At 43.0% G+C, this 13,793-nt stretch overlaps 1 protein-coding gene across 1 annotated transcript in view; it reads left to right on the top strand.

The window, feature by feature from the left end:
* The window catches only part of LOC121713564 (E3 ubiquitin-protein ligase NRDP1), a 71,675-nt gene that overhangs the window by 19,954 nt on the left and 37,928 nt on the right, over positions 1-13,793 (top strand). The gene's annotated exons all lie outside the window — the stretch shown is intronic.

Here is a 13,793-nt window from a genome sequence, read left to right on the forward strand (position 1 = left end):
ACAGATCAAAACGAAAAGCGATGGTTCCATGCTATCCATGTGGGGTTACATGCCCACCAAGTTTCGTGTACCCCGGTCTTTCAGTGTCCCGGAAATCCTTGTTGGTGTACGGTCACTAAATGTACACATAAATTATTTTATTGTAAGGCCCCCCCCATTAACGAAAGTCCACGAAACTTGGCATGCATTCGGAGGATGTCATAATGATCCTACACTTTCAATTTCGTGCAGTTTTAACCATGTCAGCCAGAGATATTGTGATGAAAACAACCAATGCTTTTCTTTTTAATTTTTAACTAGGTGGCGCTATACATGAAATAAGTGGTAATGGGATAGGTTGACATGCCCCCTTAAGACCAACATACAAAAAAAAGGTGGACCTCCTAGGCCCTACGGTTCTCGAGATATTCACAGAAAACTGTCTCCGGCCACTTACAGGCCAGTTGGTGTATAGTAACATAAATTAATTTATTGTGTGGCCCCCCATGAACGGAATTCCATGAAACTTGGCGTGCATTCAGAGGGTGTCATGATGATCCTACACTTCCAATTTCGTGAAGTTTTGACTATGTTAGGTCACAGATACCTGCGATTACAACACCTCATTTTTACTTTTTTGTGTTTAACTAGGTGGCACTATACATGAAATGAGTGGTTATGGAATGGGTTGACATGGCCCTTTGAGATCAACATACAAAAAAAATGGTCCTCCTAAACCCTACGGTTCTCGAGATATTCACAGAAAACTGTGTCTGCCCTACCCTCCTTTCGGGGGGGTAATGTGCACTCAATTACACCTACACACCACATTAAAGATACCTAAGTGTAATAGTTTAAAAATCAATATGAAGCATTCAAATTACTAAATATGTTTAGCTACTAGTACATTACTAGTAAAATACTATACATTATTAACTAAATACACTCTATATGAATTTAAAAAGATATGAAATAGAAACATATCACATAAGCCATCATTTTCAGTGTGTGTTTGTATGTGTGGAGAGAGTCAAGCAGAATCGAGGATGGCCACTGGTGTGAATGATCCCACTACAGTATTCAATATTACTGATGACGTCAAGGTGGTGGGGGCCCCCAAATCAAATACTTTTTTTTAAAGTAACAACTTAGTTGTTGGTGTCAGAATCGACCCCCCCCCCCCCCCCCAATTGTGTAAATCCCCCCTACATAAATAACCTAGGGGGGGGAACTCCCCTCCCCCATTTTGAAAAATGAATTTTAAGCCCTGATGTTTTAGGTTTACAGTGTGTGTTTGGCAACTGCAATTTGCAATAGGTGCACAGCAATTTGCAATAGGTGCATTTAGGTGTTTACAAGTGTCCATAACTGCTCCACATTCTCCACAAAAAGAAGTCTGTCACTGTATATCAGTGTGGGATTTTTGTCTTTTGTCATAGTACAGACAAATGGTACTCTTCCAGACTAATACTAATACTCCCTTTATGTAAACCAATACAATCTCTTACTACCTAAACCAAAACCGTTGAAATACATAAGACTCCTGAAGGGTCCAATAGAGGTGTGAGGAGTGTGATGGGGTGAGAGGGAGTGGATGAAGCAAACAAAAAATAGGACTTAAAATAAATCACTAAATTACTGAGTAACCACAAAGGGTGAATATTTGTGACATAAGTAAAACACTTTTATATTGTTTAAAGGATAATAATGACAGTTATCTTGGTTTAAAACATTAATATCCTACTAATTTGATGCTGTTAACCTCATGTTCTCATAATGATCTTTTGCCAGCTCCATTCAAATATAGTCTATGGCTAGTCCACATACTAACATTGTTTGTGCCACATTTATAGCACAATATTAACAATGATAAGCATGATATTAAGTTGGTATAAACATAAATGAAATAAAGGGTCATTTCACAGCCACCCATGTACATGACACCCCTCAGATTTTGCTGAAAAACGGTGAAAATATGCCTTATGTTACCAAACAAAGGAATCTGAAGTGTCAGGTCAATATCTCAAACGGTTTGCCTGTGGCGTCCATTTAAATTTCGGGTTCCACGGCCCTAATTGACACATTGGAATTTCACATTTCATCTTTTGGCATTTTTGCCATTGACAGTGGTAGAGGGCTGGAAACTGGTGTGGTAGCTCATTGTAGCCTGTACTACACAATTCTGGAGGAATCAACATTCCTTACTGTTTGGGTGAGGGCTGGGTCACCAAAGTCCTAAAAAATGTTGACAGCATGTGTGAATTTTCACTTTTTGGGTGGCCCTAGCACCACAACTAATGATCATATTTATTCTAAACAGGAATATTTGTTATATGTGAGAACCTTGTTCTTGCCAAAATGAATTTGAAGGTTATGGTACCACTGGTGGGGGTTTCATGGGGGTCCAAAAACCCTCTCTGGCAGAGGTGACTCTTTTGGAACCCCTTATTTGGACCCCCAAATGACCATGTGGGCACTTGATGATCCTAATCCTAGGACTTTGATGACCCACCTCTCACCCAAACAGTAAGGAATGTTGATTCTCCATGTTGAATGTTGATGCCACCAGAATTGTGTAGTACAGGCTACAGTGGGTACTGGTTAAAAATTGACACTTCATTCACGATCAAGGTGATTCACGCAGCTGAGTGAAATGTAAGTACAACTGCAGCCGCTTGGGGGCAGCATAAGTCCGCTGTGGCGTTCCGCGGTCGAGCCGGACGGAGCGTTCGATAGCAAGGGCTGTGATTGGCCGAGTTTTCAGTGTGTTGTTTCTCTGTTTTTAGCAGCCCATGCAACATGCTAGTCCACTGTAGCTTCTAAGCTTTGTATATAATGTTAAAGTTTAGTTTTGGATTCAGTGGCAAGATTTCTTGATTGTACAGTGCCTGTCTCTCAGTAATGTTTTAAAATGAAAGCTTTGTCAGCTGGCAGTAGGCTACTTTGTCGGCAGTCATAAGAAGTTCGCTTGCTGACAGAACATAAATATGCTGCCCAGAAACCTCGTGAATAGTTATGATTTTTTTACTACACTAACGGGGTTGAAATATAGCCTTTGTCTACAGCATCTCCTTAACAGTAATGTTAACAAAATGACAGCATTCATATGACAAAGGAAAACGAATTCGGTCACTCAAGACTGTGCCACAGCAACCAGTGTAGGCTACAGTCCTACCCAATAGGCCTACTCGAAGCAGCTAGCGCTGTCTGACGGTCGAGGGGGTTAATGCATGTATTTCAGAACAGGTCTGCAACTTTCAGGCAGTCGTGAGCTCGAATCCAGGCAGGAGTAGGCTAATGAGTGATGCAACGTTTTTCCTTTAGAAATTGTTTTATTGAATCGAAGTTGTAGCCTACTACAGACATTCGATGAGGTGTTCTGAATAGGCTTAGGCTGGGTGTACAGTGGGCATCGCTTTCAAATGGCCACTTCAGACGTGCATTACGAGGCGTGAAGCTGCGCGAAGCTTTAGTATCACTTTCAGCCACTGTGCGTCGCTCTGCCACTGTACATCGCTCTGTCAGTAGCCTGACTGAAAAAGCAGGAGGCTACCTTTAAACATAATTGTTACCGAGAGGAATCCCAGCCTACGAATTCAATAACAAAATAAATCATGCATAATTAAACATTACCTCGATTAGGCTACTTGGGTATGGCTTAAGGCTTGACTACTTGGTGGTAGCGAAAATCGAAATCTGCTTTTGATAGCCTACCGGTGCCGCTCCACAAAACGAAAAAATATCTTAATTTGCTGTCCACGTTATTGTCAGTGTTGGAGGTAACACAACTACGCAAATAAAAACAGTGTCTTAATTTGCCCTACTTCTTGACTGCAATGTAGTCAATTGACTGCTTGACATGTCATTTTTATTTTTCTGTACAATAAACAAATAGGCTACATCTGCTTTATGCCGCAGAATTACATTCATATTTGGCTGACTGCAGACGCTCCACTTCCCTCCCCATATTCCAAGATTAAGATAGTATGAAGTGCTTTTTGTATAGGCTACTATCATAAAAATTAGTTAAAACGAATAGCTATTTGCAATTTGACAAAACACTGGTCCTCATTTTGCGAATGCGAGGACGATATGAGCCTGTTGCATTTAGTTAGATGTCCGAGTCACGCATAATGTTTGAAAACCACTGGCTCGTAATCACAATAATTTAACACACAACAGTTGGATAGCCTACTTTTTAATTGGGTAGACTACCGTCGAAGATGCTGACTTGCAAAGGCCTCGGGATAACACGTTATCTCCACTATCATCAGTCATGCCCCTTGATCAAAGTGGGGAATAAAATAAAAGTTTGAGAACCACTGGCTTAACAAGTTACCTGCAGTCCAGAACACACAGAATCTGTTGCAATATTCTGATGATCTCGGCGATGATATCGGCAAATGTTTGTTTTCCAAAGTAAGAATTTCACTTCACCATGCACCTTCGACAATGAATAGCTCATTGGGGGCCAAGCAGCGAAGCTGCGAGGCAACCCATAGTGATTCTATTTGTTCTTATTGGGGGCCAAGCAGCGAAGCTGCGAGGCAACCCATAGTGATTCTACGTATTCTTAATGGGGGCCAAGCAGCGAAGCTGCGAGGCAACCCATAGTGATTCTACGTATTCTTATTGGGGGCCAAGCAGCGAAGCTGCGAGGCAACCCATAGTGATTCTACGTATTCTTATTATTATTATTATAACGAAACGCTCATTTGCCATTAAACCATACAGTAAACCATACAATTTCCGCCATGTTGGATCTTCCGCCATATTGGACGTCATCAAAAACACTTAAAAGGCATCAAAGTTCACAAAGTTTGTCCGATTTTCACGAAACTTGACGCAGATGATCTTCAGACCATGACTCATAAATGCATTGCTTTTTGGAGCCATATTGAAAACCCATTGCCTGTGGTGACCAATTAAGTCAAACAGGAAGTGACGTGATCTCAGCAAGACTTTCGTGTATCAACACCAAACTCAGTACATGGTCTCAGGACCCAATTAGGAAGAAGCTCAATAAATTTGATGACCTTTGACCACTAGGTGGCGCTATTATCACAGGAAGTGGGCTCATATTTCAGCAATGCTTTCACGTATTGAAACCAAACTTAATATATGGACTTGGGACCTTATCCTGAGGACACAAAATAAATTTGGTGACCTTCAACCACTAGGGCGGCGCTAGAGTAACAGAAGATTAGGTCATATCTCAACAATGCTTTCACATGTCAAAACCAATCTTGGTTAATGGACTCAGGACCAAATCCTAAGGACACACAAAAAATTTAGCAACCTTTGACCACTAGGGGTGCTATAATTTGCGACACTTTCTCGTATCGACATCAAACTTGGTACAAGGACTCGGGACCACATCCTGAAGACGCTCAATATATTTAGTGACATTTGACCACTAGAGGCACTATAATTATCAACACTTTCTCGTATCGACACCAAACTTGGTATGTGGACTGAACCTGAGGACGCACAATACATTTGGTGATGTTTGAGGCATGGGTATGTGTGGGGGGCTATTGGGGTGTGTGGGAGAGGAGGTTTATCTGTGTATATGTGTGTGTGTGTGTGGGATGGGGGTTAATTGGGTGTGTGTATAATGTAACAACGTTGGGTTGCCATGACAACTCCTGCTCAACTGCTTGGCCCCCACATTGCTGCTTGCAGCTATATGTACACTTGTTACTGTTAAACGTAGGCCTAACGGGTATCATTACAAACATTATTCTGTGTCCTAAAACTGGCATATTTTATGGCATTGTGTCATGTAACTTTGTTGCAAAATCTAGAGAAATGTGTGAGGTGGTCAGCGGGGGACAATTGAGACACACACTGGATTTTGTTATTACTTGAACATTCCACACTATCCACAGCTGTGGTATCAGGGGCAGGAGGATTACTGTTAGGGCAGGCTTTATATAAAATTCTTCAACAGAAGGCCTCGAATGCAGGCTTGCCCAAAATAAAGGCCTGTGGTATGCGCAGCCTACAGTAAATAACAGACCCGCAACAATGAGCGGTATGATGCTTTTTTACGAGCAAGATGTTTTTGGTGCCCTACGCACACTGCATGTTCTTAAATAACAATGATCATCAGTAATATTCAACCATTAATTTGTGTAAATGGGCAAGCGTGACCACCTTGATTGGCTGATGATTGTAACGCGGGCATGATTCCAAACACCTCCCTTCCGATGATGAGTGACAGGTGACAGGTCGGAGAATGCGTGCGCTACACAAATAGTGCGAAGGACGGAAGATGATTAATAACTGAATAAAAAGGCCTAGCCTAAGGGCCAATCTCAATTCTCTATTTTACCCCTTCCCCTTAGTTTTGCGCGTGCACGTGAGACGAAGGGCTAGCTATCTCAATTCTCATTTCGATCGAGGGGTAAGGATAAGGGCAAGGGGTAGATACCCCTTAAAACCAAGCAAGATCGGGAGCTTACTTGAAACCGAGGGGTAAGAGAAATACCCAACATACACCGCTCACACCGGAAAAATAAGCACACCGAGAGATTCATTGACATGAAATCTTGGCATTAATAAAGATTATAAAATTAAAATGGTAATTGTTTTATGTTGCATTCAATCTTGTGACCATATATTGAAGGTCCTGTTCTTCACAAGGAAGTTTTCAAAAATCGCTGTTTTGTGAATGTTAAACAGCACATCATTATTTGCGCGAATGTCTCTCATTTTAGAGAGACATTCTAAAATGAGAATGTCTACCCCGCGAATTGGCAGCATACCATGTCAGAAATGTAAAGTCCAACAGCAGCTAAATTCGCTGAACTTTTTTACCACTCGTCTGATATGAATGCTGCATAGGCCTACTGCTGCCGACTCCTCGCATATGCTATTACAGGTAGCGATTACTTCTGATGTCAAGTAAAGTCAAAGTCAAAGTCAAAGTCAGCTTTATTGTCAATTTCTTCACATGTTCCAGACATACAAAGAGATCGAAATTACGTTTCTCACTATCCCACGGTGAAGACAAGACATATTTTACCAATTTAGGTCCACAGACAAACATAACATTCAAGTAAACAAAAAAGTAAGTAAATAAGTAAATAAAAAAGTAAGTAAATAAGTAAATAAGAGGGCACATATAATAATGAAAAAAATAAGAGCAGCAAAATGTGGTTGAAATTGTGCATAGACAGTCAATAAAAATACTAGTGCAAATTCAGGCCAATAAAAGGCTTGGGTAGTTCTGTTTGACCTAAGTAAGAAGAAAGTGGCATAGTGGTGCAAGTTATGTAAGAGCAGCAGAAGTGTTGTGTTTTCAGGACAACAACACCAGTTGTAAAGTGTACAAGTGTGCAAGTGTGCAAGTGGAGTAGTGCAGGCGGCCATTTTGGGTCCAATGTCCAGGATGTTATGTAGCTGAGGGTGGAGGGGGGAGAGGAGGGAGAGAGTTCAGCATCCTTACGGCTTGGTGTATGAAGCTGTTGGTGAGTCTGGTAGTGCGGGAGCGCAGGCTTCTGTACCTCTTCCCAGAGGGCAGTAGATCAAACAGATTGTGAGCGGGGTGACTTGCATCACTCACAATTTTGGTCGCCTTGCGGGTGAGGTGGGTGGTGTAAATGTCCTTCAGGGAGGGGAGTGAAGCACCAATAATCCTTCCAGCTGTGTTCACTATGCGCTGCAGGGCTTTCCTGTTGTATTCAGTGCAGCTTCCGCCCCACACAGCGATACAGCTGGAGAGGATGCTCTCGATGGTGCCTCGGTAGAATGTGGTCATGATGGCTGGTGGAGCACTTGCTCGCCTGAGTTTCCGCAGGAAGTACAGGCGGCGCTGAGCTCTCTTCGCCAGTGATGCAGTGTTGGTGGTCCAGGAGAGGTCTTCACTGATGTGCACCCCCAGGAATTTGGTGCTGCTCGCTCTCTCCACCACAGCACCGTCGATGGTCAGTGGCAGGTGTTGGGTGTGACCTCTCCGGAAGTCAACAACAATCTCTTTGGTCTTGCTGACGTTCAGCAGGAGGTTGTTGTCCCTGCACCACGTGGTCAGATGGTCGACCTCCAACCTGTATTGAGTCTCGTCGCCCTTGGTGATGAGACCCACCAGAGTTGTGTCGTCAGCAAATTTCACTATGTGATTGTTGCTGTAGGTTGCAGTGCAGTCATGCGTCAGCAGGGTGAAGAGCAGCGGACTGAGCACGCAGCCTTGGGGGGCCCCTGTGCTCAGTGTGATGCTGCTTGAGGTATTGTTGCCAACACGTACTACTTGGGGCCTCTGACAGAGGAAGTCCAGTAGCCAGTTGCAGAGGTAGGTACTGAGTCCCAGTTTGTCAAGTTTGCAGATGAGTTGTTGTGGTATTATGGTGTTGAATGCAGAACTGAAGTCTATAAACAGCAATCTCACATATGAGTCTCTTTTTTCCAGGTGGGTGAGGGCTGGGTGGAGGGCAGAGCAGATTGCATCCTCTGTAGACCGCTTGGCTCGGTATGCAAACTGGAAGGGGTCCAGGGTGGGGGGGAGAATGGCTTTGATATGTGACATGACAAGCCGCTCAAAGCACTTCATGATGATGGGTGTCAGTGCCACAGGGCGGTAGTCATTGAAGCAGGATGGAGCAGTTTTCTTCGGCACAGGTATGATGGTGGCAGCTTTGAAACATGATGGGACGATGGCTTGCTTCAGGGAAGTGTTAAAGATGTCTGTGAAGACATCCTTAAGCTCCCCTGCACAGTCCTTCAGCGCACGACCTGGGATGTTGTCTGGACCTGTTGCCTTACGGGTGTTGATAGCAGCAAGTGTCCTCTTCACGCTGTCGGCAGAGAGGCACAGGGGCTGCTCATGTAGAGGGGGATGGGTCTTCTGTGGGCAGGTGCTGTTTTGTGCTTCAAAGCGAGCAAAGAAGTGGTTCAGGTTGTTGAGCAGAGGGATGTTGCTCTCACAGCTCTGTGGCGCGGGCTTGTAGTCCGTGAGGGCCTGAATGCCCTGCTATAGGCTTTGTGAGTTCCTGCTGTCTTTGAAGTGGGTGGTTATCTTGTGAGTGTATTCCTTTTTTGCTTCCTTGATGCCACGGGACAGGTTGGCTCTCGCTGTTTTCATGCCAGCTTCATCCCCAGCTCTGTAGGCTTTGTCTCTGGCCCTCAGCAGCCTGAGGACATCCCCTGTCAGCCATGGCTTCCAGTTAGCCCGAGTGATGATGTCTTTTGTGTGGGTCACATCATCGATGCACTTGGTGATGTAAGAGGTTACAGTGTCTGTATACTCCTCTATGTCTGTCCGGTTGTTGTAAGTGGCTGCCTGCTTAAACAGTAAAAAGTAACCACCATTTGGATATTATTGTAAAATATCGAAGGAGTTGTGGGATGTTTACATAGCAAACTGCATGTTTATTTTGCCCCCCATCCCTGTTTCATTTACCCGGACAAGAAGGTAGGCTGCGAACGAACATAGGCACGTTCTACTGTTCCTGAACGGTTTTATTCCGAGCTGAAAATGCAATTATAGCCTATTTGACAGAAGACAGGTTGCTAGTGAAAAAATATTAGCTTTCAGTGTGGTACGATGTCTGTAAATTACGTTAATTCAAGTGTTTCAATCATCCAGCTCACCACTAGCCAACCATAAGGGAATCTCATTTCCAAGGGGAATATTCTTCACCCCTATGTCTTGCCACTCGGTTTCGAGGGACAAGGGCTAGGGGTAAGATGAAGGGATAGGGGAAGGGGTAAAACAGAGAATTGAGATTGTCCCTAAATGAATAAAGAGTAAGTCAAAACAAATAGCCTAGTAGCCTAATGAAACATAGGCCTATGGATTGATGCAGTACCTTTGCAACATTATTAAATTAATCTGTCACCATATGTCTAGGCTACGTTTGCAAAGAGAACATTTTAATTTGATTCACAATGAAACATTACATTTAATTTACATGTTAACAATGAGTAGTTTTGGTTGTTGTTGGTGGCGTTATTGCATCCCTTTTATGAATGCAAAATTGTTCCCTCGCGATTGGAAGCTCCTGTTGCTGCATAGGCTACGCATTTCAAAACATCGCAACGTAAAATGCCAAAAAAAGCTGTTTATGAATAGGTCTTACAGAGTTAGGAGTCATCTCGACTTAAGCTGTCCCAGACTTATGTGCTACTTTTAGGTCTAAAATGCTTCGTGAATTACTTTTTGTGAAAAAAATTAGGAGTCCGAAAGTTAGGAGTGACACGCCCATTATTTTTAGGAGTTGCTCCTAAATTCGCCAGTTAGGAGCTACTTTTAGCCTTAAAATTCTTTGTGAATACGGCCCCTGAATAAAAAGGCCTAGCCTAAATGAATCAAGAGTAAGGCAAAACAAATAGCCTAGTAGCCTAATGAAACATACGGATTGATGTAGTATCTTTGTAACATTTTTAAATTATTCTGTTACTATGCCTACGTTTGCAAAAGAGAACATTTTAATTTGATTCACAATAATGTTACATTTAATTTACATGTTGGCAATGATTAGCCTAGTTTTGGTTGTTGTTGGTGGTGTTATTGCATGTTAGTTATGCCTAAAATGCAAAATTGGTTCCTCACAATTGGAAGCTCCTAGCTGCATAGGATTTCAAAACACGCCGAAATGCCACAAAAACAGGCTGTGAATGGGTCTGTGAGTTAGGAGTCCTCTCGACTTCTGTCACAGAGGTGGGAAGGTGTGATTTGTTGGGGACAGGGCCGGATTAACTGGGCACAAATGTCTGATGGCCCCCCTTCCCCCCAGCCAACGTGAATTCGGGTGGTAAGTTAATAGGCCTACAGTGGGTCCCATTAAAAATTGACACTTCATTCACGATCAAGGTGATTCACGCAGCTGGGTGAAATGTAAGTACAACTGCAGCCGCTTGGGGGCAGCATAGTCTGCTGTGGCGTTCCACGGTCGAACCGGACGGCGCATTCGACAGCAAGGGCTGTGATTGGCCGAGTTTTCAGTGCGTTTCTCTGTGTTTTTAGCAGCCCCTGCAACATGCTAGTCCACTGTAGCCTAAGCTTTGTACATCATGTTAAACATAGTTTTGGATTCAGTGGCAAGATTTCTTGATTGTACAGTGCCTGTCTCTCAGTAATGTTTTAAAATGAGAGCTTCGTCAGCTGGCAGTAGGCTACTTTGTCGGTAGTCATGAGAAGTTCGCTTGCTACACTTTACACTAACGAGGTTGAAATATAGCCTTTGCCTACAGCATCTCCTTAACAGTAATGTTAACAAAATGACAGCATTCATATGACAAAGGAAAACGAATTCGGTCACTCAAGACTGTGCCACAGCAACCAGTGTAGGCTACATTCCTACCCAATAGGCTACTCGAAGCAGATAGCGTTGTCTGACGGTCGAGTGGGTTAATGCACGTATATCCAGAACAGGTCTGCAACTTTCAGGCAGTTCTGAGTTCGAATCTAGGCAGGAACAGAGCCATATAAAGGCCTAGGCGTATTGTTATCATTTTTTGCAAGGTGTTGCTCCTGGCAATACTTGTTTATAAGACGTTTGGTGATTAATTGATAGCTGTTTTTGGGACACGTTAAACGTTCTTTATAATGAGCGCATACGGGGAGTAAAACGACTGTTACGCGCTGTTACAACTGTAGGCTACAATGATTGCAATACAAAAATATGCGTGTGTTAGTTTAGTTAGTTTTGTGATTTTTTGCACTTTTGCCTCATGTGTTTTCAGGTTTGAGGGCTTTTTTGGCAAGATTGACCTTGGTAGACTCTGCATATGTTATTTCTCCGTATGGAAAATAAAGTCAATTTTCGACACACGTCTGTTATTAGTTCAATAAGAAGTGTTGCTTGTTAAAACATGTGACTAGTGAAACTCAAATGATTTTAGAAATATTTAGCCAAAGCCAAAAAGTGTTAGAGAGAAGGAGAGACGCCGGTGCAGCTCAGATGTCTTCTTAATTTTCTTTATTCTTTAGTAAAAGGTGCAGAACATTATTAAACTTTAAAGACAGAATACGCACGCAGGCACATAACTAGGCTACTTGTTGTTTTCTTTTACTCGGCTATCTATATATGGTTATCAGCACACAATGTTGGGCTAATTCACTAGTTATGGATATCACAAGTTTAAACAACGAAAACAGAAAGGATGGAGACAGCAAAGCTAGAGGAGTTATTCCAGATGGGCAAGAACAAGGTAGGCAATTGGTGTGCTTGTCAGAACGTTAGATTACAGCTGTTTAAAGCCAGACGTCACGGTACGCTAGAACAAAACTAAAGGTAACTTTAGCTAAAGGGCTGTATCAATTTGTCCAAATTAATAGGTCATCATAGACGTTGTTGTTGTATTATTGCATGTGGATATTGTTATGCTATGTAGGCTACTTTTTTTGCAATGCACGGACTTAAAACCGGGAAACGGACAAATATTGTACACGCGTGAATTTGTTTTTGCGGGGGTGGGTGGGTGTACGTACCATAGCGCTCTCTCTCTCTCTCTCTCTCTCTCACTCACACACACACACACACACACACACACACACACACAGTACCTTTCTTAGCCACAGTTAATTTTAGTGGTGATATGTGTTATGGACATTGTTATGCACATTATTGACTGCAGTTTATTCTCATCAATGTCAGTCCATGAATGCATATTGATCAGTTGTTAACTAATACTGTAGGCCTAGAAGTTGCATTTGAAAATGTTACTGTTGTAGGCTGTTTGTTTTTTATTTCAGCCACACTGTTTTAAAGTGGTTAGGACCATTACACACCAATTTTGAAAAAGCCATACTGCAATACCAATTTCATGGTTGCATCATGCACATGTTCGCCGATTATGTGGCCCTCAGTAACCTATAAATTCAATGATGTGGCCCTCTATGAAAATGAGTTTGACACCCCTGCTCTAAAATATCTGTCCTGGCCTGGTTGCACCGGATTGTGGCCAAACGACAGAAGCGCGGAGAACCCTCCTTTGTCTACCAAAAAGTGTTACTTTGTGCCCCACGCTCCCCCACTGCTTGTGAAAGAAGGGGGTGGGGGAGGGGGGCTTAACGTGAAAAAGCTTAATGTCCCAAAACGGCAAAGTCATAATGGTAGGCTACAGGAAGTGGGGGGAGGGTATGGGATGACCAGAGCCGTCTTCGCTGTGCTATTCAGAAAGCATCTTATTGTCTTTCCAGGCGCACACAGCTCGTTATAGCCTATCGAGTGCCTTAGCAGATAGGCTCTGCTCTTGGGTTTGGCCTCACAGCTAACTCAACCCTCTTGTTGCTTGCAATTTGTTAAATAAAGATTACATTATTTATTTCTGATTAATTGCGTCTTTTTTGCAACATCTGCTTGTTAGGCTGGCCTACTGTCAATGTCCTGTACAGGTATATGTTCAACAATTGCAGGTGTAGGCCTACAGGCTATAATCAATTAGGGACTGTTCGTTATTTATTTAAGGGGCTACCGGAGGACTTTTGGGAGCGTTAGTCAAAAAAGACGTGACCCTCCCTCGCCAGCAAGACATTTTTCTATGACCCTCCAAAGTGATTGAGAAAAAACGCATGACCCTCCCCAGTCCCAAAAATTTAGGCTATTGATGCCTTCTGTCTACTGGGTCAATTTGGGAGCTTGCATGCTACGACTCCTTCCTTGAAATGCCTTGAAAAGGCGGTCGTTTGCACAATTTCACAAATAATCACTGTCACAAACAAACCTGTCAACTTTTCCCGGGTTTATCGCGTATTTTAACTTTTTCCTCGCTGTCTTAGGAGGAGCTGCAGGGCCGTCGCAAGGGGGTGCGAGGCCCTGTACGAACTTGACAGATGCATGAACTTACGTGCATGAAATCATGCGATAGCT

The sequence above is a fragment of the Alosa sapidissima genome, chromosome 7 (genome assembly GCF_018492685.1).
Source record: "Alosa sapidissima isolate fAloSap1 chromosome 7, fAloSap1.pri, whole genome shotgun sequence".
Taxonomy (NCBI): Eukaryota; Metazoa; Chordata; class Actinopteri; order Clupeiformes; family Clupeidae; genus Alosa; species Alosa sapidissima.